The 21,312-nt window shown below is 36.6% G+C and overlaps 2 long non-coding RNA genes across 2 annotated transcripts; one reads left to right on the top strand and one right to left on the bottom strand.

Moving 5' to 3' along the window:
* Positions 1 to 220: 220 nt before the first annotated feature.
* Positions 221 to 1,046, bottom strand: LOC133821292 (uncharacterized). The gene is made up of 3 exons (XR_009887446.1): positions 997 to 1,046; positions 843 to 912; positions 221 to 374 (listed from the first exon to the last, which is right to left on the bottom strand). It is a non-coding gene; the product is annotated as an uncharacterized LOC133821292 (long non-coding RNA).
* Positions 1,047 to 17,975: 16,929 nt separating this feature from the next.
* On the top strand, positions 17,976 to 20,626 carry LOC133821291 (uncharacterized). Its single transcript, XR_009887445.1, has 2 exons — positions 17,976 to 18,058; positions 20,536 to 20,626. It is a non-coding gene; the product is annotated as an uncharacterized LOC133821291 (long non-coding RNA).
* Positions 20,627 to 21,312: the final 686 nt, after the last annotated feature.

The raw sequence follows: 21,312 nt of genomic DNA, 5'->3' as shown, positions 1-21,312 counted from the left end.
TATTTTTCTAACAATAAAGTATTTAATAATAACAAAAGTTAAAAAATTTACAAAAAAATGCATGTTCTTCATCTATCAGCATTTAAATGTGTGCAGAAAAATAAATAAATTCTTAATCTGCATAATTCTTGCTATTTTATTCAGTAAAAAAATTCAATTTTGTTAGTGAAAAAGACTTAATTACTAAAATATTAAAATTTTAGGGACTAAACTGCTAAATTGTAATAAGTAGATTATAGTTCAAAGACTAATAGAGACAAATACCCAAAGCAAAATCATTATGGTAAGGTTCAAAGAGATATTACCACTCCTAATCCAAGCATCGTGTAAGTTGTCAAACCAAATCCAACTAGAGAATTTTTTCCAAAAGCGCCCTGTAGATACATGTAAATAGATTGTGACAAATGCTCTACAAATTAAAGTATTTCTAATATGGTACTTCTAAGAGGACGTATAAAGAGAAATCTGTATGTTTCTCAAAAATGAAACTTCTAAAATAATTTCCCAGCTAAATTCATAATACAATTTCAACCTTTATACAGGCCGAGGGAAAAAGCTTGCACTCAAATTAAAGAAATGGTCAACTAATATTTAAAGTGCATAATAATGTGGATATAATCATTGGAATGGTGGTATTTAGATTTATGGGTTATCCTGAAGACGGTTTTGTCAAGAAACTTGCCACTCACTACAATCACAGGGTTCAAAACATGGCTGCACCTAAAATGCAGATTTGGATATTATGATTTTACATCCAAGCTCTAGAATAGCTGTTGATTACAACTAGGCCTCAACCATATGATTCAAGTGGTTGAGGTAGAAGACACAAAGGAGAATATTACCTGCACGGCTCTTCCATCGTCAAGACATCCAACTGGAAGCATATTAAAAGCAGTTGTTGTTAAGCCACACCTGCAAGATGCAAGAATGACGTACTATGAAATGCCTATCGCAAATAGGAATGAATCTAAGGATGGCTCGGGAATGTTACATTACCAGCCAGCAATCATAAGAGGATGAATTGCAACTGTTGCAACATGCATTGCTCTGCACGTTCATAATGGTACAAGTTTAATCATAAATATGATAATAGACAAATAACAGGGACTTTAATTTCAATTACGACATCACCAAAAGATGAAATAAGACTTAGCAGGCTCTCATTAAGATCTCTTTTGAATAATAAATAAACTATTATTTCGGCATAATGAAGATTGAAAAAAAAAACAGGGACATACGCATAACCAAGAGTGGCTCTACTGATCAGCCCAAGAAGTAAAGAACCTTGAAACAGCATGCTTGGAACCTGCACCAGGACTCCCATGGCATCAAGATTAGATGAAAGCAGCAGACCAACAACAAACATTGATAAGGACAATGCAGCACCAGCAAATGGCCCCGCAAGTGATATGTCAACTTGTGTACTCCGATCTGGAAGAATGGATTTAAATTGCACTTATAAATAGCCATGTCAAAATAAATACATCATCAGAGGGTTAAATGTATCCATTGATATTGTATTTGATCAAGTTATTGCATCACATAGGACATGAAAAATATGAACAAGGAAGTAGACGAATTCAAAAAATTTAGGACTCAGAATCTAGAATTTCTATAGAAGATTTACATTGATAGTAGTTAATCTCCAGTTTTGATGATCTATGGAAATGATTAATTTTCTTATGAACAATAAATCTATATTCTAAAAAACCCCTTCCCAAATCCACTTAGTAGACCAAGTACAAAACTAGAACCCCCACCAAAACCCTACAATCTTAGAAAGCAAGAAACCAGACTATTAACTAGGTAGGATTGAACCGTAGAAAATGCAAGTATGTGACAATGATAAATAACAAATTAATAGTGATGCTACATGGTAGGCTTAATATCAGGGTTCTAGTTCCAACACTAACTTCCTCGAATGATGGTGTTAGTGACTTTCGGTAGCTGGGTTGTGTACTCGACCTGTAATGACACCTTAGAACAAATAATAAAACTTATCTAAAACTAAGGAAAAACAATTAAACAAACTGTTATGAACAAAAACAAATTAAGAACAAGAAATTTTGAAACAGGTTCTTCAACACGCAGCAAGAACCAACACTTTCACAACATTTGTGATCTCAAAAGTTTCTCTCTTAACACATAAAATGTCTTTGCTCTTTCTTGTATTCTAATGCTTACAACCTCTCTAATTTTTCTCACTATATCCTCTCCATTAGAAAAAATTCCAACACAAACAAATATATGAATTGATATATTCAAGATGTTTTCTTAATATTAAACTGAAATCTAAAAAAATAAAAGGAAAAGAAAACTCATAGAGACAAACGGCTTCTTCAGCAGCTGGGTTGCTTGGGTTCTTGCTTCAGCAGGGGCGTCAACATGTGTGCTTCAGTGGCTCAATAGAAGAGAGTGATGAGAGACTAAACTGTTTCAGTACGCTTAGTCGTGGTGTTACAGTCAAACTAGAGAGTATAGGCATGTAATGCCCCGAATTTCCTAATAAGGGTTATGACCTTGATTAGGAGGTCGGGAGGGCCATAACTGAATTATGACGCTATTTAATGATCATATGCATGTTTATGTGAATTATATTATTATATGATGATAAATGCATGCATATGCGGGTATTTATAATTATAAGGGCATTTTGGTAATTTGGCCTGTTAAGGGCATATTTGTATATTTGGGTGCATGTTGTAATTTGTAAATGAGATTTCATTATTATGGAGATATATTCGAGCTATTCGGCATGAGATGATCTTATATTATGAGTTAATGGTTTTGTCATAATGGGGTCAATTATTGGGTAATAAGAATGTTTATTTGATGATAAATTGGGAGTATTTGAGGTCAGGAGGAAATTCTGGAAGTTTTGACTATAATGTCCCCAGGGGTGTTTTTGGGACCCCAAGCACTAGGTTTTATTTGAGTTTACTTAAGCTTGAAGTAGCTTGTCAGATAGAACGTACGTTAGAAAACATTTCCTCTCTCTTTCGTTAGCTCATTTTACCGTCCGAAGCCTTTTTGAAGAAATCTTGAGTTCTAGGAGTTGGAATCAAGCAAGGATCAAGGAATATCGATCCTAGGAAAGATTGATTGCTTCTTAACCAAAGGATTCGACGGATAAAAACCCAATCGAAGGTAATCTAAGTTTAAGTTTTGAGTTTTTAGAGTTTCTAAGCTTAGAATTGGATTTTGTGAATCGTTGCGTTTTTGGTTCAATTGAGCTTTGGATTTTGATGGTTTTGGACCATTGGGAAGCTTGGGAACTTTGATTTGATGATTTGGTAATGTTTAGGCATGATTTTGGAGGCTTTGGGATGTTGAAAATCGTGTTTGGGGATGGCTCTGGGTTGGGGGCCGCGTCCTTGTTCTTGGGCACCGCGGCCCTAGCTTGAAGAAGCAGGTGGAGCAGTTTTGTGCTTGCTGGGCCTCATGGCCCTTGGTGTTGGGAACCGCAGCCCTTGCTTTTGGAGTGGCTGGGGGCCACGGCCCAAGGTGCTAGGGTCGCAGCCCTTGAGCAGGGTTGAACCCGTTTGTGCGTTTTGACCCCGAGAACATGGTTTTAGGCCTCGGGATCGTTCCTTCTACCCGGATTAGTGGGGATTGATGTCCCGGAGGCTAGATCTTGGTTTGGGGAACCCTTGATTATCATTTTATTGATGGTGTCCCGTATTTGGTTATGACTAGGTGACTGCTAAAGGACTAAAAGTTGATCGTTCTCAAGGGTCTTTCTTTTATTCATTCTAGCTCGAATTTGAGGTAAGAAAACTGCACCTTGTGTATGTATGACATGCATGGTTATTCTTGATGCATGTTGGATTATATATGTGGCATGCATGGTTATTTTTTAGGCATGTCAAGTGGTTAAATATGATGCATGTGATGCACGAGAAAATTGTGATTAGGGCATGCTATGATTATTGAGTATGAGAATGTTCAGAGCTTGAGCCTCTATGTTTATGCATGGTCCTAATTATACTAGTAATTGTTGAGTAAGCATGCTGAATGCCTTGTATTCGAATATTGGATATATGTGATATGTGTTTGGTGGCATTGCTTACTTGTATATGGCATTGACTAGTCAGGGATACTGACCTAAGAGTCAGAACCGGCATAAGCGTCCTGAACGCAGGGCCGAATGAAGATTAGATCTAATCGATATCAGCATTGAATTGCTCTAAGGCATTAATGCTGGACTGACTCTAAGGTCGATGAACTTATAAGCGTTGGCCTAGTCTAAGACTAGTTACTAGAGCCAGGGCTTAAGGCCCAGGTGACCGTTTGTCACATGGCTAGGGAACGATGTTCCAAGGTTATGACTCTATGGTCATGAGGAAGGTTATGTTGGTGACTAGTCACCATGCACTTATCCTATTTGAACTAATAAAAAGTTCACTTGCCTGTTAAGCCCCGGTGACCCTATCGTCACAAGGCTAAAAGGGGCTATACCCAACTCAGTGGCTTTTGTGACTGTCACCTATTTGTTTGGGCTAAAAGTCCTGAATGATTATTATGATCATTGGTTGATGTGTTATACTCAACATTACGTTTCTATTTGGGGCTAAAAGCCCTGGATGATTATTATGATCATTGGTTGATGTGTTATACTCAACATTACATGGACTCATTTGCTGCTTGACTAGGGCTATACCTGCTAGGCGTGTGCCTTATGATTTGATTACATGTTATAACTGTTCATGAGCATAGTGAGTTTTCTTGTTGGGCTTCGGCTCATGGGTGCTATGTGGTGCAGGTAAAGGAAAAAGAAAGCTGGACCATCCTTGAGTTGAAGAGCTTAGGTGATGATGTGTACATATGCAGCTGCTCGACCACCACGGCTGAGGTTTGAAGAGGAACTAGGGTTAAACCCTGTTTTGTCGCTTAGATCGGCCTGTTGTAAATATTTTCTTGTAGTAGACTCTGAAATTATATTTTGGGATCCCAATGTATATAATAAAGGTTCTAATGAAACGTTACATCTTAACCAAAATTTTTAATCCCTAAACCGCTAATCATACTTAATTACACAATTTTGGCCAAATGACTCGATTAACGAGTTTAGCACTGCTTAAAAGGCATATTGTAACGGTCCTGGAGTTGGGGCGTTACAAGGCATGAGGGAGAGAGAGCTGAGAGGCTGACAAATAAAAAACTTGCAACCTACAAATTTGCACACTTGTACATATATAAATAGTGGAAAAAACTTGTTAGACATATGACAAATAAAAAAAAAAAACATGATCAAAGCTTCTATTCTAGTAAATAGAATATCTGGATAACATAGTATATTATCTACTGCTCTATCTCAAGACAGTTTTTATACTCAATCAAAAGTTGAATGCATGAATTCAACCAAACAGACCATTCTATTATTACAGAAAAATTGCATAGTAAATAAAATGCAGAGCAACCCCATGGCCACAAATGAGGAAAAACTAAACAGAAACCAAATGAGAGACCCAATAAATGGTCAACCCTATGGACAAGGCAAGCCAAAATGACAACCCAAGCAGTAACAAGTTCCTGAAATGCCAGAAAATTAACTAGCAAAGAAATATCAAAATATAAACTAATGTCTTCATTTCATCTGCACAAGATCATTTATGTTATAATTTATGATTATTATTTGGCTAAGTTAGTACATGTCTAAGTTTTAGTTCTTTCTCCACCACCAAAGAACTCATCTGAAGTACAAAACCAAACTTGCAGTTGCAATAAAAAATGGTGGTCCTACAGTAATCATTGCAGAGAGCCTTTGCACCATAGGATGTGCAAACTCCTTAAATGAAATCATCCAGCTAAAGTTTGGATCTGACAATGAAAAAACTCATCACAAAAGTAACACATATATAGACCAAAGCAATTGTTAAAAGTCAAAGCTTCTTTTAATTTATCATGTAACTAGACAAAAAAAAAATTGCTATCAAGTATCTATAACATTGATACCTCCAATGAGAGACCAAGCAATTTCACGATCTACTGCAATCTAAAGTGGTATTTGAAACTTCAATGTGGGGTCTTCATAGTTCCCTTTTTTTTTTCTAATGGAGTTGAATTAGTCTGTATACCATAGCTAATTACAGTAGCATTTAGTTCAGCAAAATGCAAGGCTCCGGGGGTCAGCATAGGATTAGAAAACAGCCACTCACCCAAAAAGGGATGGTATCAAAACCAAGTGACACAATGCCTACAACAATGCATACCCATGTCAAAAGGAAAACTACACCAGCAAACCAGAAAACAACACCAGAAAGTAGTGAGAATAACTCACGACCCCAATCCCGAAATCAAAATATTAAGTTACTCTGACACATAGTGATCGATTACAAGATTCAAACAAATAACCCTTTTAAGATTTTCACCAGAAAACTACATTAGAGTAATGATTCTATTGATCTAGAACTAGAAGAGTATCCTAAAGTAACTGAAAAAATGCTCAATAAAAAAGGTAGACAAAGACAAGTGTTAAAAAGGGTGAACTATCGAGCTAAACCATTGGAAGTCCTAACCATTGTTGGCCTAAGCAAAATAACGACACTCAGTATATATATATATATAAATATGATATAGATACATAGCAATGTAAGGGAGAAATCACCAAAAATCTGAAACTAAAAGTGTAGAAACTTACCCACCCAAAGAAGATGTCAAAAGTTGGTGCTAGTGCATGGGGGTTTATGGAGCAGCAGCAGGTGGGCAAATTTTAGGGAATATAACATCTTTAGTTTCATTTGTTAGGCTTTGGAGAGGAAAGAGGGAAAGAAAAAACCCTAATTTCTGAGAGGAGCACACATTCGGAATTGAAGAGAGAAAGAGGGAAAGGGGAAAGAAGTTCAGATGGAATGAAGGGGTTCTTTCCATAGGCAGGAGACTCCTGGGTTCTTGCTTCAGCTGGAGAGATGCCGTGAGGGAGAATCACGTGAGGGAGAAGAGAGTCGATGGAGTGAGCGTGAAAGAGAGAGCAGAGGAGGCAAGTGGGTTAGATAGAATTTTCATTAGGCGCCATCTATTTCATTTGGCGCCTAAATAGTCTCTGAAAAAAAAAACCGTGTGTTTTTCTTAATTTTCCCATTAATAACGCTTTTTAATATATGTCATTTTTTACTGTAATATATAGTCAAAATTGTTGTAGTGCTCAGACTTGAAACACATGAGTGTAGAGTTTCAAGTCAGTGATCATGTGTTTCTTAGAGTTTCTCCTTTGAGAGGAGTGAAAGGAAAGTTAAGCCCTAGATTTGTTGGTCACTTTGAGATCCTAGAACGAGTTGGAGAGGTGGCATACACATTAGCTATGCCTCCAGCTTTATCAGGGGTTCACAACGTATTTCATGTGCTATGCTCCGAAAGTACATATCAGATTCCACACATGTGATGAGTTATGAAAACCTAGAGTGGGATCAAGATTTTTCTTATGAGAAGAAGCCGGTTCAGATCCTAGACCGAAAGGATAAAGTCTTGCAGAACAAGACCACTACCTTAGTGAAAGTGCTATAAAAAAACAACAAGGTAGAAGAGGCAACTTGGGAGGTTGAGTCGGATATGCGGGATCGATACCCTGAGCTATTCAAGGAAATTTTGAGGACGAAATTTCTATAAGGAGGGGATAGTTGTAATGTCCCAAATTTGCTAATAAGGCTTGGTGCCTTGATTAGTGTGTCAGGAGGGCAATAATTGATTTAATTATATTACTATGTGATTAATTGTGATATACGTGTATTATTATGTGATTGCTTTAGTTATATTAAAAATGACTAGATATGCATTTTTAGGTGAATTAAATAGGCATGTGGGCCCGTTTGTGTTGTTAAGGGCATATTTGTAATTTTTGACCCATTGAGGGTATATGTATGTGTTATGTTTGTGATATGGATAAGACCACATTATTGCTGAGATATATTTGAGATGTGTGATTCGAGGCGGTCTTAGGGAGCAGATTAGCGGAATATTCACAATGGGGTCAAATACCCTGCTTGGGGTGAGCCTAGGGTTATTTTGGGAACTTGGCGTCTGTTCGATATTTACCGGGTAACGGCTAGTTATTTGGGCATGCCGGGATTAATTAGGAATTTATAGGAATACTCGAGGAATTAGCGAGAATGGTGCAAATGATGGATTTGCCCTTGGTAGCATTAAAGGTTCTAGAATTGGTCTAAGGGGCGTTTTGGTCATTTGAGGCTAAGGATAGACTTGGTTGAACTTAATCACATCAGAATACTTAAGTTTTTCGTGTTTATGTACTGCTCTAGGTGTAATGAAAGTGTTTTGGGACTCAATTCTGGCCTCAGAGCATGTTTGAATCGATTTTCAAGGGATTTAGAAATATGAAAACGTTGGAAATTTTGGGTTCGCTGGGTCGTGCTGCGGCTCACATGAACTCAGAAGGCCTTAGGGATTCGCTGAATCGCCTAAGCACTGCAGCTCTGGGCAGGGAGCGCCGCAGCACGTGTCCATAGAAATTGAGGGTTGGGCTCTCTAACTTATAGAGGGTCGCGACTGTAATTGTGAGGGCACCACGGCGAGAATAGAGGTGTTTGGGCAGATTAGGGTTTTAAGCTCGGGATCTCAAACTTAGGGACTCGAGAAGGATCCTACTACCCGGTTTAGTAGAATTCAAGGTCTCGGAGGCTAGTTTATTATTTCAGAAGGTTTTTAATCGATTTAGATTGTGATAGTTATGCACTATTACATTGTGACTAGGTTTTATTGCTAAAGCTCGGATTTAGGGATCTTGCTTGGGATCGCCTGGTATTGCCCCCTCGAGAATTAGGTAAGAAAATTGTTTGTGCCTGTAGAGCAAGGCATGGTCTGATTATCTGTGATTAGTGTTATGTATGAATATTTTTAGTCATTATGCCATGTTTGTGTGTTTATGAATGATTGGCGAAGGCCGAGTTCGACAAAGGTTGGGATAGGTGAAGGCTAGAATCTGTTAGGCGAAAAACAATAGCACTAGGTCTAATTAGAAATAATGTACAAAAAGAAACAAGCAATATTTTGGGTTTTGAAAGAGGATTGTCTCAGTGTATGCATAAAAATTTGAGGATTTTTAGGTACCGCTCTGGGTAGCTTAAGGGTTACGGTTTCTCAAGTGGTTTTGTATTAAACTACTTTCCAAAATGGTATTGGATCTGACACACAGATCACAAAGTAGCAAGGGTTTCCTGAGTTTACAGCACGTGGTCACTGACCGCACATGCGCATACATGTTGGGCTAGGGGAAATCTTAGCTCGTGTATATTTTTGGTCAGATAGAATGATTTCAAACCCTCGGGTTGCAATACCTTTATCACTGAGCAAGGTTTTATCTTAGGTTGCCTCTAACACACCACTTTGTCACCAGGCGAGATAAATCATGGCCCACCAGAAGAAGTCAGTCGCAAGCTCTTCTTCTCAAAGTAAAAGTAAGGGTAAGCATATTGCATCTGAGACCTTATTCCCCACTTCAACGCAGTGGTGGGTAGGGAGATCGTAGTTAACCCCTACACCTTTTTTGAGGCTGAGCGCATCAAATCTTGAATAAAGAATTAGGGCAAGGTGAATAAAATTTTTCTAAGTCACGAGATCGAGTTGGGGTCCGAGTGTCTTATTGTCTGCCCTCCGCTAGAGGGAGACTGAAGCTACACTCTGCTTCAGGACGACTTCAGGGTCTAGAGTGATGAGCAGCTAAAGACAGGTGCATTTCTCCCCTAAGACCAGTTTTCGTTGATTTTTTTACTACGTTGAACTGGCACCATTCCAGCTCCCCCCAAATTTGCACTGACTTTTGGTGGGGCTAAAATATCTATTTTTGAAGCAGGAGTTGGAGGTTCCCACCCCCGCCAACATCATGTACTTCTTTTTCCTCAAAGCCAATCTAGAATAAAAGGGACAGTGTGATGGCCTCTACTACCTCACCAGCTCCCCAGTACGACCTCCATCATTGACCTCCCTAGCCATTCGAATGACTACAAGGAACAATTCTTCATGTCAAATGGGTTCAAGAACTACACCCTTCGATATTTCAACCGCCCTCGTAAATTTATCAGCTCCTCGAACTTTGTACTTGAATTATATTTTCAACCAAGTTTAAACATATTCTTATTGAGTTGTTATTTTGTCTAGCAATATATAAGAGATTGAGGCAGCCAGAGACCTTCTGGGGTCAATACGAGACCAAACTCGAATTCCAGCCAAGGAGAAAAAGTTCCAGATGGTGGTTAATGATGCTACAATTGGCCATCAGATCTTGAGGTCTTCCCCCTGAGCTCCCTCCTCCCCAAGAACTCATCCCTTCCATTGAAGAGGCTAATGAAGAGGAGGAGGTCACGTAGCTGGTGCGAAAAAGAATGGTCTCTGAATATGGACAACATCCTGACCAAGGCTGAGCTGAATCAGGGGTAGCAGCCGGCACCTGCAGCCAAGGTAACTCATATAGAGAATGGACCCAAGTTGCTACCCATTTTAGGCTAGTCTGATTCAACCCAAGGCAGCTCGTGAGTCGACACCTGGTTGATTTGGACCGGAACATGACCCTCCTTCAATGTGTGGATCACTTGGGTGTACGCAATGACCATAACTACCCCTGATGTACTGTAGTGGTAGATAATACCCTTCATTTTAGGTCCACCATTTTTGAGGATATGTGGTACAAGCCTTTTGTCATGGCTTTCCCTTTGTCATGGTGTTTTTACCCCGAGTATTAGGCAGGGCGTGCATGAGTCCAGTTCAGGTGAGGAGCCCGAACCCTGTAGGTCCCAAAATGTAATAATATTAGAGTCCCCCCACTTCCGATAGTCCTAGAGTTAGAAGTTTCACCCAACCCGGTCTGTAATTTAGAACCTATCATTGTAGTTTCCTCCTCTAGTTCGGAGGGTAGGGTTCTTGCTCTATTATTTGCCTTGTATTACCCTGTCTAATCATTTCTTGGATCTGAATTTTCTTCTCCTCCTTTTGCAGACGAAGATATGGACCTGAACTGTGCCTTCAAATCCGGTGGGGCCAGAGCTGGACCCGTCATCAAAAAGGTAAGAACATCAAAGAAAAGCACTTCCAAAGCCGGAGCTATCACTGGATCCCCTACAAAGGATAAAGGTGCCAACTCCACTCAAAAGAACAATAGAAAAAATAGCCACCAACTCAAGTAACTACAGTTACCACTCATGAGGTTCCTCCTCCTTGTCCTCACAAACCTACTTTGGATCCTCAAGTTGTTCATGGCGAGGCCCCATCTGCAGCTCCAAGACATGCAGTCTGTGGACTTACAGCCCTCAGTCCAGGAACTCGAGGTTGCAAGAATCCCGGAAGCACTTTGTGGACCCCTCCAAGACATAGCGACTCACATGATTGGTCATGCCATTCAAGTGAACTTTAAGGACCTAAGGGCAATAGAGGAGCGTTCCCTAGGGGAAGTCTTGGAGTCAGCCTTGGAATGAATCTAACTATGAGTTATCCTCCTCTATTCTTACATTATGTTATTTCCCCCTTTTTATTTTTATTTTCACAAGCTAATCTTGTCATGTATTTATCTTTTTTAGTCTTGTTTAGCTCAAATCTGCGACATCGCCAGAATCCGGGCTCAAAGAGATGCACTCAGGGCCACATCCCAAGACAACGAGTGAATTGCCAAGGAATAGTTCATTGAGGTGAGCCAATGCTGAGATGTAGTCTCAATCATTTAACACATATAATCACATTTATGCCTTTAACGGACCAAAATTACTAATATGCCCTTATAAACAAAAATGGGCCCACATGCATATTTAATACACATAAACATGCATATATATATTCACATCATCATATAAACCATGTCTGACACGTAGTCACACATTAAATCAATTAATCAGACACATATATCCAATTATGCCCTCCTGGCACGCTAATCAAGGCACTAAACCATATTAGTATTTTTTGGACGTTACAATGGCAGTGTAAGTGTTGGCCAATGGCACCATACCTGCATTGGCTTCTTCCTCTGAGAGGCCAACTGAAAGGGATCTTGTCACCACCGAGGCAGAATCCTCTCATATTATGAGGGCTTAACTGCTACCAGCCACATGTTTCCTTTTCTCAGGGTGTTGCCCAGCTTCTCATGCTATTTGTATGATCTCAGTGTCAAAGGCGTAGAACCCATATTTGTGTAGTTGATGGAGCTCCTCAGACATCTGAAACAACATACCAAGAAGTTAGCGCCTTGGCCCGAAGAAAGATGGGTCAAAACAAGAATCCCTAAGACTACTACTTGGGGAGAAGATAAAAGAATTTCAAGAGGCTTGGGATGTCCTTAGGGACAAAAAATTAGCTCAAAATTTTCCAAATTCCGGTTTAATTTTCCAGACGAAAGATGGGCAACATGCCATTTTGACCACTCCTAAAACCAAAATGTGCCTAGAAACACCTATAAAAGGTCAAAGTTGCCCCTCAAATACAACAAAAAGCCCGCTCCTAAGCATGCATCTAAACTCCCAAATTTGCTATATCTGGGAGTTTTCTCACCTAATAGTGTTAACCTATTAGGAATTAGGCCTCACACCTGGTTATATCCATGATTTCCTAGTTGAATTCTAGGTTTTGTTTCTTTGATTTTTCTTAAGTTAGTTCATATTCATAATTTCTTTGAAAATTTGAGCTTTAAAAAGTCGTTGAATAGTCAATTTTCCAAATTCTATGTTTTGAATTTGATCCAAATGTGCTAAATACTTTTAAAGATTCTTCAAGGGTTATATGCCCCCAAGCAATTAGAATTTATGAATATTCTATGTCACTTTTACAAAATGAGCACGTGATATATCACAATAATAAGATAAAAATATTGGTTCTACATTTAAATTACGTCGCAATCAAGTGTTATTAAAACAGAATGGCTTTTATAAATAAGCCTTACATGGAGAATAACTAAAAACATTAAAAATTAGCGAAGTCTTCCTATTGCTAATTGTGCTTTTTAAGATGTAGAGCATTCCAGGTCTGTGGGACCAACTCTCCACTTAACCGAACTAGATTGAAGGTTCCTTCATGTAAGATTTCCACGATCTAGTATTTTCCTTCCCAGTTCGGTCCCAATACACCATCTTTAGGGTCTTTACTTGCCAAAAACACCCTTCGAAGCACTAAGTCACCTAGTCCGATTATGCTTCCTTTTACCTTCGAGTTAATGTAACGAGTAATTTTTTGCTGATAATGGGCGATCCAGAGATGCGTTGACCAAGTCGTGGTTTCGATCTTGAATGAAGGTTTAGTGTCTATGTGATGTCACTAGTGCTTCAATTGGGAGCATAGCCTCACTTCCAAAGGTTAAAGAGAAGGGAATGTGCCCCGTAAAGGTGCGATGTGAGGTCCTATAGGCTCAAAGTACTTAAGGGAGCTATAATCTCCCAAATTCCCTAATGTTTCCTAGTGTAACGACCCAGATTTTCAAGACTCAATAATGCGGAAATATAAATGTTTTCATTTAACAAAATGTCTCAAAAACCCATAGAAAAAAAAACTTTTTAAAAAGTCGTATGGCCATACTTAACATTCAGTTACAAACATGTTTTATAAAGAGTAGAGTGATCCTAGTTTAGGAAAATTACACAACATTTCCAAAAATAAAACGGCTTCCAAAAAGGTCGGCCCACATGTACATTTGCAAGGAAGACTCCAGCGCTCACTACTCTGCCTTGCCCTTGCCCTTACCTACAACATGAAACAACTAGGTAAGCGAAAACGCTTAGTAAGATCAACTTTCAAACAAAGCATGTAGAGAATTAGGGTTCCGGACCCATCCGAACCCTACACAATCAATTTCAAGAACGCTAAAGCGTCCTGGCAAACTTATGGTCATGCCTGATAACCAAGGATAAATTAATTCATAACTAGATAAAAATCCTGCACTCAGAAAAATCCTAGAACAAGCAGATATATTATATCACAACTATATCTTATCAACAATTATATCCCTGAACTCAGAAAATCCCAGAACAAGCAGATATATTATATCACAACTATATCTTATCAACAATTATATCCCTGCACTCAGAAAATCCCAGAGCAAGCAGATATATTATATCACCATATAATTCGAGACCAACGCTCGACAATTTCCAACAATTCAGGCGTAACGCGCCCTCCAACATAATTGCTAATCTGTAAAAGAGAACCGAGTCTCCACACTAAGATCTAGCCAATAAATATTCTCATCAAGGGTAACTATCATGTTACCTAGGGCATCGCTACTTATCCAAGAGTGTAATCCAATTTACACGGTTTTACGGAGACTTCTATGTTAATCAGTGGTGCTGGTGAGCAGTTGCCCCTTGGGTGTTCAGCCTCACTCAATCTTGGAAACCCCTAGTATCTCTAGGCACTCTCACTGAATGGCCAATATTCACGGCTGCTATCCGGGAATAAGTTATCAGAGCACTTGCTCGGATTCTAACCGTCCAATGATTAAGTAAGCATGAGGGCCCCTAGGTCCCATTTATCTTGGCGCCCCTAGGTTTAACCAGCTTATCCTCATCTCATGGCACCCCGTCGCGGTAATGAACTGGACATAAATAAAATCAAGCAGTGTGACGGGGATCAACCGTCTAGGATATGACGAACATCTACCGTTCATATTTTCTAAATCAGCACTCACTAGACTAACGTCTCTAAGCAACTTTCTATGACAGCCTATATATGTGCATGTATCCCTATACTAACATACAAGACAATAATCATTTCATGTTGTAGCCATACAATATAAGTTGACTTACTTGGAGTCCTTAGCGCTCAGCAGGTTTTCACCCTCCAACGTTCAGTCCAGTTACGCTTAGCCAATACTGTAGTTATCCATACAGTATACTCGGATTAATTATGGCACTCATAATTCATTATTATTATTTTGGGCAGTTTGGTCATTTTAATAAAAGTCATTTGTAAGGATTTATAATCCTTATTTGGTTTTAAACCTATTAAGGAAAGTCATACAAAATATTCGAGACTAAACCCTAAGTCTCGGGGAGGCCTATCCTAATGTCTTGATACCTAGGCTCGGGTAGCACAATGGTATTTTCCCACAATCCGCTAAAAATCTTATTCTTTCAAGATATCGCTATTAACCCGCACTTTCGACTAGTCGGTTAAAATATGTAAGATTTTAGCCGGTATTATATCCAGAAAATACTAATAAATTCCTTAATTATTTTTAAAGAAAATAAACTCTTAAATTTTCCTTTTATTTTTCTTAAGGTTTTAATATCTAAAAACCGTTTTAAGAAAATTTCCTAATTTGTCTTAATTAGGAAAACCGTTAAAAATTTCCCATCTTGACTAACAAAATCAATTAATCAATTTTACTTACTAGAAAAATAATTCATTTAATTATTTTCTCAAAATATAGGGTTTTAAACCCTCTTTTAATTTATTAACTATTAATAAATTAAATCTCTTATTTTTAGAAAGAATAAAAACTCTTTAATAAAAATAATTCATTTAAACTCAAAGGGGTAATTTTAGTGAAAATATGATTTCAAGACTTACCAATTTATATCTTGAAATAAGCAAAATTTTACTTTTTACCTTATGTTCCAAAATCTCATTTTTACACTAAGTGTGAAAAGCCTATTTTTTCACATTTTTAACTACATACTTCGTTAGTTCATAACATGAAATGTACTTACCCAATTGTTACCAAAATTTCCCAATTCCATTTTTGTTATGCCATTTAGGTCTTTGTAAAATCTTAGGTCAAAATGAGCATTTTTTATTGGTGAAATCATTTTCTAACAATGAGGTAAAAATGACCTTATTTTCAAGTCTTTTTTTTCTTCCAAACTTTGACAGTTAATAACTTTCAAACCGTTCAATATTTTCTTACCAAATTTTACAGTGGAATAATAGGTTATGCCAGAAATATGTCCACAAAATTTTAGAAAAAATTGGGTTCATTTTCCCTATACAGTGGCTGTCCAAACTTGATTCCGAAAATAAGAATACGAAAAAACAGTTTTTTTACCCAAACTTTGAAATAGCATAACTTACTCATTTCTAAACATTTTTTTAGTGTTTCAAAAGCTCAATTTTATGTACTCAATCTCAATAACATCACAGTACAATTTAATTTTACAAAAACAATATACAGTGGCTGCTTGACCCCTTGGAAGTCACAGCTCAAAACATGTTTTGTTTTAGGGTATCCTACAAAACCCTTGGGGGTTTTGGTTCCCATTTTCAAAAATCAATACACAAGCATCATAAAAATTATTAAACAACTACCATAACCTTATTACATCACCAATAAGAAACTTTAAGCATTAAATATACAAAATAATGCTTAAAACTAAAAACCCTACAACAAAATCATCAAAAGTAAACTTTTTACCTCTTTGGTGTTCTTGCTTAAGGTTTGGACCTTCCTATTAGCTTTGGCTCCTCCAAAACCTTTCAAAAACCCTAACCAAATTCCCCCAACAACATAGTTAATTAGCTATTTGAAACTCTGTGCTTAAAACTTTACAAAAGCCTAGATTGGTGAAGCTTTACCTTAGGGAAAATACTTCCTAGACCAAGACTTAGCCTCCAAGTTTTCCTTGCTGTTTTTGAGGTTGAATATTGAGGGAACACTTTGAGAGGTCTTCAAAAATCAGATGAGTGAATGAGAGAGGGAGAGTGGTCGGTTCTTAGAGTTAGAATTGCTCACAAAACTCTTCAAAATATCACAAAGTACTTGAGTGCTTTTCTACCCACTTGCCCACTTGACTTCTTCATTAAATGGGATTTAATCTTTATAAAATTGGGTTCACACCACTCTAAAATACCACATGGCCGGCCACCCTTTTAAATTTTATCTATGTTTTATATAATTTTTTTTTAAAGGTTAATAAATGTTTCATAAGAAGAAAAGTCCAAATTGGCTTTTGACACCTTTTTCACTCTTATTAAGTTTTAATCACCAAACTTAACATTAATTAATTAAATTAAATGTCTCTCACATTTAATTTAATTAATCACATAATAAAATTTAACCTAAGGTCCATTCATGGAATAAAATTCCCCATTTCGGCAAAATTAGACATTTAACACAAAATGCCTTAAAATTTCCATTTTATTTTAGGTATATTATTTTTGACCAAACTTTAACTTTTATGAATGTATTTTATGCCCAAAATATAATTGCCATGATTTTTCATTTTATTTTCCGAGATTTTTACCCGATCAGGGTTTTTGTGTCGGTCCAGGACCGAAAGTCTTATCTTGACTTTTAAAATCACAAAATTCATATTTTGGCTAGCAATAACTCATGGAATACTTCCAAACAAAATATAATATTATTTAAAATAATATTCTTAACCCGGGGGAAAAATCCCGACCCGAGTCATTTAAAGGTACCCGAAAACGCAGGACGTTACACCTAGTGCCTGGATTATGGGGCTAGGAGTGCCATAATTGATTTAATATGTGATTATATGCATGGTTATGTGAATTATATTATTATATGATGATATTAGCATGCATGTGGGTCCACTTCTTATAAGAAGGGCATTTTCGTAATTTTGACCCGTTGATGACATATTTGTGTGCATAACTACAACAATTTTTCTCAAATATTACATTAAAATATTACATAATTTTAGAAGTGCTATTGATACGGAGACACAGAGAAAAAAAGACACAGGGAAAAAAAATTTAGGCGGCAAATGAAATACTTTTTGCCGCCTGAAATTGACAAAAGAGAACAGCAAATGATATAAAAAACTTATCCCTAATCTCTACCAGTGCATGCCTCTCTCTCTCTCAAATCCCTAATCTCTACCAGCGCATGCCTCTCTCTCTCTCACCATCACATTCAGTCTTTCTCTCATTCGCTCTCCCTTGCTCTTTCTCTCATTCGCTCTCTCACATTCTCTCGGCTTTCTAACCCTCGCGCCGTTGAACCACACCACAACCACACCCCTGCTGAAGCCTCCCTCATGCCGGTACTCATGCAACTGAAGCACACCACGACCATGCCCGTGATGTAGTCGTTGAGTCTCTCGTCCCCCCCTCTCTGTTTATCTCTCCCGCTGGCTTTGAGCAAGAACTGGAGACCTCCGTTTGTCTCTGTGAGGTATAATTTGTTTTTTTTTTCAGATTTCAATTTAATATCAAAAAACCGTTTTGAATATTATCAATATATATATATTTATATATGCTTGTGTTGGAATTATTTCTAAAATCCTGACTTTCATATATATAGGCTCGTTTGTCTCTCGAGAGAGCTGTGTTTGTGAGAACTAGTTTTGTAACCAAGTAATTTTAGTTGTGTTCTCTTAATTTCTCTGTTATTTTTCATTTATGCTTTCATGCTACTTCTTTTGTGTTAAATCTAAATGTTTTAAATCATGGATTTGGAGTAGTTAATCCTCACACTGTTCCTTAGAGTTTAGTTGTTGGGGCCTGTGGGAAATTTTTCATGTTCTGTATGTCATTATCTTTTGTGGCATTTTTGGCTTGTTGGTCTTATTTTTTCTATGTCATACTTTGTATTGTTATGTTTTCTTATTTTGATGAGAATATATATGAAAAATGCCTTGGAATTTTTTCAGCATATGATTACCTTATTTCTATTTGGTTGGAGGTCTATAAATAAGAGTCACCTTTTTATTTTGTATGTGTTGAGAGAAAGTTTTGAGAGCACAACTGTTGTGAAAATGTTGGTTCTTGTGAGTGTTGAAGAACATGTTTGAAGGGTTCTCTTTCTTATTTCATTTATGTGCATACCGGCTGTTTGTTTAGTTGCTTTTCCTTAGTTTGAATGCCTCCATGCACGACTAATATGAAGGGTTAAGTAAGGTATATACTTATTCAAACTATTGGATAGATTGAGATTCTTGACTCACTTTGGAATTAATTCACCTAAAGTAAATGAAACTTTTAGGTAAATGAAGAGTGATTTTAAAATCAATTAATTAATAAATTTATTAACCATATAACTATTGAGTATTCTCTTGCCGGCAACACTTAGTCAATACTTTACTATTTGTATTTGTTAGTGTCTTTAGTTCTGTTAGTATTATTGTTTGGTTTGTTAATATAGACTCTTCCTGTAACTGATTGTAGTTAGTCTCTACCATAGTTAGAATTGCTTGTGTTGGTCATTTTGTAGTTACCTCTCCTTTAGTCCTTTTTGCTGTATTTTTTTTTGGTATGAAGTTAGGATTGTCTAGATTTGATTTATGCATGTTCTATTATCTGATTTTATTAAGCTTTTGTTATAAGTGTGATCTGAAGCTCTACTCTCTTAAAGTTAAACTATGATTATTTGCATATCAGTTTTTGCAATTGTATTTCATTTGCATATTTTAGGTTCTTGATCACAGAAGTGAAAAGAAATGAAATTAGATTTAAATTTTGCATGTTTTGTAAATTTGTTCTTCTATTTTATTACTTATTTTTTTGCCTGAAATACTATGTTTTGCACACTACCTTTATGTCTTTTTTGTAATGATGAAATGGAGATCATTGGCACTCGTCTAATTGAGGATACAACCAAATTGGATTGTGAGAATTTGGCCATTTGATAATTGAAAATTCTCTTCCATATGCAGGCAATTTATAAAATTATTGAAACCTGTTGTTCTCATTTGATAATGCCAAAGTGCTTATCTCCAATTACTCAACATGGTATGTACTCAACTCAGTTTTTTTGAGTTTTTTATTTTGTTTCTTAGCCATTGAGTGGATATAATATATGGCTTTATTGTATTCTAGTTTCTTGCTTGACCTTTCATTTTCTTGAGTTCTTTGATTCCTTCCAGCTTTTCCTCTATTCTGAAGTTGTTTTTGAACTAAGAGAGATGAGTAGGTGTTTAGCAACTTTATTTTATAATTTAATTTATATTAATAACAAGGAGGGAAGGAATCGATTGAGCGTTTCTGTGGCTGCCTAGTAATAATTTTACAGAACATGTCTATATCTATATGCATATTTATATTAGTTAGGCTTCTTTGTTTGATGCTTTTGATAATTAATATGGTTTTTTTTAAGAGTTACTATAAGCACTTATCAATGTTTTGGTAAAAGATGAAAGCATCTTTAGAATGGGTCCATTATTAAGAGTTGATCATTTATGCGCTAATTTCATCTAATATAAATATTCAACTGATTGCTTTTTGACACAATGGTAATATAATATTTTGTATTGATTGCTTCAATGTTTTTAGCCAGGTCTTAATGAGAAATTAAAATGCATAAAGCAACATTCAATGTTGGAAGTTTCTTTGATTAATATTCAGGTTCAAGGTATTTGAGCTTTCTTACATGGGTTTCTTTATTTATGTATATATTAATCAACTAATGCCTTAAGGTCTTTCTAAGCAGTTGGAAAGAGCAACAATAGAAATAGAAAACTAATTCAGAATACAGAGCATAAAAAACAACGAGATGCACATAAAACAGAAAGGAAAAAATGGCAACAGGTCTTCACACGTGATTATATTTTATCTAATTTACTTTGGAGTTTTATCTTCATATATAGCTATTTGTTGATTTGTTTATTAATTCTTCTATTAACTTTCATTCAATTTTTGGTCTCTTATTTATAGGTTAGGAAATCAATCAAAGAGACTGCCTTAATTCTCTCTAATGATGATGTTGATGGTGGCAGGGCTTGGCAAGGCGAGGTGTAGGCTCGATGGTACGTATCTCTTCTAACCAGTGATCAAGCTTGGCATTTTTTTAAGGTGCAACATGTTGGCATAATCCTTTTTGTTGCTATCATGACTAAACAAGGCATGATTCTATAGCTTGATTTCTTATAAGTTTTCACCATGTCATTTTAACTACTGATAGCAAAAAAAAAAATCTTGCAATTTTAGATACCATGGTATTGAAATTGATATTTTTTTATTACTTTTGTCTACTTTTGAAATGGCATGTTGCTTGCAAAAACTTAGGAGTGACAGGCTTGTCTAGTTTAATCAATGGTGGCCCCCTATTTTTTAGCTTGTGATGTTTAAATGATGAGTATTTCTATCTGTTATGGTGTATTCAATATTTTCATCTATTTTCTGTTAATTTTGTTTGCTTGTAGGGTCTACTTTTGTTTACAAAAAGTAACTTTTTTTCTTTGGTTGTCTTTCCAAATATAAATTCCCATTAGGACATTGCATATTATATAAAGGCAGATGCATAGAACTTTTAAAGAGCAGTTACTATGAATTAAGTGTGGTGCGATTATTATTTGGTTGTTATGCTAGTCACTTGTCCCTCCTTAGTGACTCTCATTGTCTATTTTTCCATTTCTGTCCTATTTTTTCTTAAGTTTTCTTAGTTCTGTTTCTGCTCTGATGTTGTTCTATTTTGATGTATTTATTTCATGT

The sequence above is a fragment of the Humulus lupulus genome, chromosome 3 (genome assembly GCF_963169125.1).
Source record: "Humulus lupulus chromosome 3, drHumLupu1.1, whole genome shotgun sequence".
Taxonomy (NCBI): domain Eukaryota; kingdom Viridiplantae; phylum Streptophyta; class Magnoliopsida; order Rosales; family Cannabaceae; genus Humulus; species Humulus lupulus.
Note: the sequence above shows the minus strand (reverse complement) of the source record. Positions and strands in the feature narration are given on the sequence as shown.